The 4,291-nt window shown below is 41.6% G+C and overlaps 1 non-coding gene across 1 annotated transcript; it reads left to right on the top strand.

The window, feature by feature from the left end:
- Window positions 1-1,145: 1,145 nt before the first annotated feature.
- On the top strand, window positions 1,146-1,264 carry LOC122150320. Its single transcript, XR_006163605.1, has one exon. It is a non-coding gene; the product is annotated as a 5S ribosomal RNA (ribosomal RNA).
- Window positions 1,265-4,291: the final 3,027 nt, after the last annotated feature.

Genomic DNA, 4,291 nt, shown 5'->3' with positions numbered 1-4,291 from the left:
GCCTACAAGGAAGACCCGTTAATATGACTGTTATTCAAATTTATGCCCCAACCACCAAAGCCACTGTCAGGTTTAGTGTAGTGTTAAAAGGGCATGGAGATAACATCTTCTGACCTCCTCTAACTTCACAAAAGGAAGACAGGATCGCCATCAGGAGCCAAAGGCTTATTCCTATGAGGCCAGACATACCACCACCCTCCAGCCTTTTTACCAACTTTGACACTAAGCACCCCTCCCACGGTACTCACTACTTCTCTGCTGAGTTTGATAATTCATTGCAGTGGCCACACAGAACTCACAGACAATACTCATCATTATGAGGTTTATTAGGGAAGTAACAGACTAGAATTCAGGTTCAGGAATGCACTAAGGATAATTCTTCGGTCAGGACGGTATTACCACTGCTGTGCCCTCAAACACACCTCTCTGGCCCTTGGCCTCTCGGCCTGGCCTCAGCCTCTGTGAGCCAGGTGAGCCTGCCTTGTGCCTCTTGGTTCCACTGCCACTGCCACTCTGCTGGGGTGTCTCTCTCTGCTGGGGTGTTTCTGCCAAGAGGTCCAGTGCAGGGATCTCGGGTCCAAGGACTCACGCTACTTCATCTCCAGCTCTTTTCTCTTGATGGCAGTGAGGCCCCCTCTCTGCCTCTAGGATGGCTCATTTTAAGCCTGGCTGAGTGATAAAACTAACCAATGCCAACGTTAAAGTTCTACATACCTTATTTGCATGGTCCCACCCAGTAATACTGTGGGAGTTACAAAGACTGTGGCTAGAAAAGCCATACTAAGTAATTCACTATACATAGGATGCAAGTTTTCCCAAATTTTAATTCTTTCTCAAAAAAACTCAAATTTTATCATTGGTACAAACACACTCAGTTTCTCATTAAGTGTGAGCCTTACTTCATTCATTTTTTTAAAAAAGTCTGCTAAATACTTAAATATGAATGGCTATTGTTTTTACTTTTCAAGTGAAAATTATGTTCTCTGAAAAAATTGGCCGGTTGAACTTCCAACTCAAGCATTCATACCCGTCCTTCTTCTCGATAATATCAGAAACGCTTTATACATACTTCCCATTTCAAGTAACACTAAAGGATGTTTACTCAAACATCAATACTTAGTAAAATCATTAATTTTGACTGCTTCGTCTACCGCCATACCACCCTGAACGCGCCCGATCTCGTCTGATCTCGGAAGCTAAGCAGGGTCGGGCCTGGTTAGTACTTGGATGGGAGACAGCCTGGGAATACCGGGTGCTGTAGGCTTGGGAGCTCTGGTAGCATAGTGGCTAAGGTAGTTGCCTGCTAACCAGACGGCTGGTGGTTCAAACCCACCAGCCACTCCTCGGAAGGAAGGTTGGGCAATCCTACTTCCGTAGTGATACTGCCTCGGAAACCCAAAGAGGGGTCGCTATGAGTCGGGGTTGACTCGGCAGCACATAACAACAACAACAACATCAAAGATGTTCTTAAGTGAAACTCTCAGTGTTTTGTTTATGTCTGTGTTTCTACTGTGAGTATTTGGCAGTGAAGAGGACAGCGGGTACAGTTGGGTGCTACTGCTTTGGTTGTGCTAAGGCACCAGCCGTTGTACCCACCATTGCTGTTGCATCATCAGTGCAAATGTCAACACAGAGAAAAGGGCAGATAACACCTTACTATTAACATGAAAACGGCTTTGATCTTGACTCCTGAAAACATCTTGGAAATCCCCGGACTGCACTTTGAGAACCACTGCTCTGTAGTAGCTCCGTAGGCTTGGAAATGCCAGGTCTAGGAGTTGAGCTTCTTCAGCTATAGTAGATAATGCTATAATGAACTCTTTTAAAAATATTTTCACTGAAGTACCCAAAAAGCAGAGAACCCTGAAGATAGGGAGCCCTTATCCCACAAATTAATCTAAACAGTTTCTGTGACATTTCTTTGAAGTACCTTAAGTCCCTTGTTCTTCCTACAAATTTGGATGAAAATATGCACTCTTTTCTATAGTGTATATATGTTTGTTTTCAGTGAAAAGTCATGATTTAAATAAACTCATCAGTTAAATTTTCTTTCATACACACACACACACACACACACACACTCACACACACATATATATAGTTGTTGTTTATATATATATATATATATGTGCACCACTTCTGGGAAGGAAGGTTGGGCAATCTACTTCCGTAGTGATACTGCCTTGGCAACCCAAGGAGGGGTCGCTATGAGTTGGATCTGACTTGATGGCAGTGAGTTTGGGTTTTTTTTTTTTTTTTAATTTGATAGCCTTCTACTCATTTTTTTCACCCCTCAGTTCTCTGAAAAGCCTTTCCTGCTTCCCCTTATCTTGCACCATTGTCTCATCTACTGGGCAGAATTAGGCATCATCTTCCCTGGTTCCCATAGCACCCAGTGCACAGTATCTCCCATACTGTAATTCTCCACTTGTCTTTGTCCTTATTGCCTTTGCTCTTTTTAAGGACATTGGTTATCTCTTACTTATTTTTGAACATTCTTATACATAACAATACCTGGTATATATAGTTGTTGTGTGCCATCAAGTCTATTCCAGCTCATGGTGATCCTGTAAGGTAGAGTAGAACTGCCCCATAGGGTTTCCAAGGCTATAATCTTTATGGAAGCAGCTGCCACATCTTTCTCCCTTGAAGCAGTTGGTGGGTTCAAACCACTGACCTTTGGTTAGCAGCCGAGCATTTAACCACTGTACCATGATCATTCCTTGGTCTATACAATAGGTACACAATAAATATTGTTGAATAAATCAAAGTGGTAGGTATTCCATAAACACTGTTGAATGAATGAGTTAATCAATGAATGAAATTAAGAATGAGTTACGGAGTTGGAGAGATAGAAGGTGTTCCATAAGCACTCCTAAATGAATGAGTGAATGAATAAGAAGTTAAGAATGGGTCACAGAATCAAAGGGTATTAGAGGTGTAAAGGACTTTGGAGAACACCTACTGCCATCTTCCTCTTTCAGAAATGAGAAAATGATTTGCCTGTGTTATACTACTGGGCTGGATAGGAGGTGATGAGCAGTGCTATGGACGTTCACGTGATGACTGGGCACAGTTGACGGATACCAGTGTTGGAGTTTTCTGTATTTAAAAGATACTCTTGATCATAGATGTCTTGTGCTTTTGGAGGAGACTTGCTGAGAAGAGCAGAAGGGCATGGCCTTCACCACAGGGGAATACCACAGTCTGAGAGCAAGGGAGAACGTTTGTGGTTAGAAGTCTGTGGCACATTCCAGACTGTAGAGTCTTCCCTCAGCTATTGGCCGTTGCTCTCTTTCTGTCCTCAGACTGCCGAGACTGTAACATTTTCCTGATGACTGGGCATATTCTGCATCTGGATTCCATGGTTGTAACAACCAGAAGTTTCCTGTCTTCTTTGGTTGAGGTGATTATGCTGTAGAGCTGGGTAGCAGTATTGACAGTTCTGAGGCAAACCCTACTATTTAAAACATAATGTTCTCTCGTCTGAGATTTCTAGGAGCTTGGGAGAGAAGAAAAGGGGAAACTATTATTCACTAAGTGCCAACTCTATGCCAGGTACTTTACTTACATAATTCTGATTTACTTTCATAACAGCTTTGTGAAGTTACAGGTATTACTATCCTATTCTATGAAGGAGGGAATGGGCTTGAAGGTGTCCACCCAGTAGCCGTAACGCTAGTACATAGCAGGGCAGGATTTGAATGGGAGTGTCTTATTCCAAAGCTTTTCCCTTTTAATTTTGCCATACTGCCTCATGCTCTGTAAACTGTTTCTTGCTAGGCAAACCAAATTTTTGCTTGTTTTTATCAATTTGATACCTTCTTGAAGTTCTTTATATACTTTATTTACTTAAAGGAAGAGAATCTGTAGTTTAATGCTGAATCTGCTTTGCAACTTATGAGTGCTTTTTGTCATTGCTACAGGATCATCCTGGAAGTGGAGGGGGGCAGATGCTGTTACCCTACTATATGGATGAGAGATCTGATTAATTGGGGGTAGAATGTGCCACATCTGTTTGGTCCATCACTTTATCCCCAAAACTCAGCCTATGGGTTAGTACATAGTAGTCTTTCCAATTTTTGTTAAATAAACCTCAGATGTTATATAGTTCAAACTCAATAAACCAAACCCGTTCCCATCAAGTCAACTTCCAACTCACAATGACCTTTTTTTTTTTAATTTTATTTATTTATTTATTTTTATTAGGATTTGGGTGAAGATTTACAGAGTAAATTCACTTTTCATACAGCAGTTCACATATACTTTGTCTCATGTCATTGACCAAAAT

The sequence above is a fragment of the Orycteropus afer genome, unplaced genomic scaffold (assembly GCF_000298275.1).
Source record: "Orycteropus afer afer isolate SDZICR_OR568_19922 unplaced genomic scaffold, OryAfe1.0 scaffold00120, whole genome shotgun sequence".
Classification (NCBI taxonomy): Eukaryota; Metazoa; Chordata; class Mammalia; order Tubulidentata; family Orycteropodidae; genus Orycteropus; species Orycteropus afer.
This window is presented reverse-complemented; position numbering and strand designations above follow the sequence as displayed.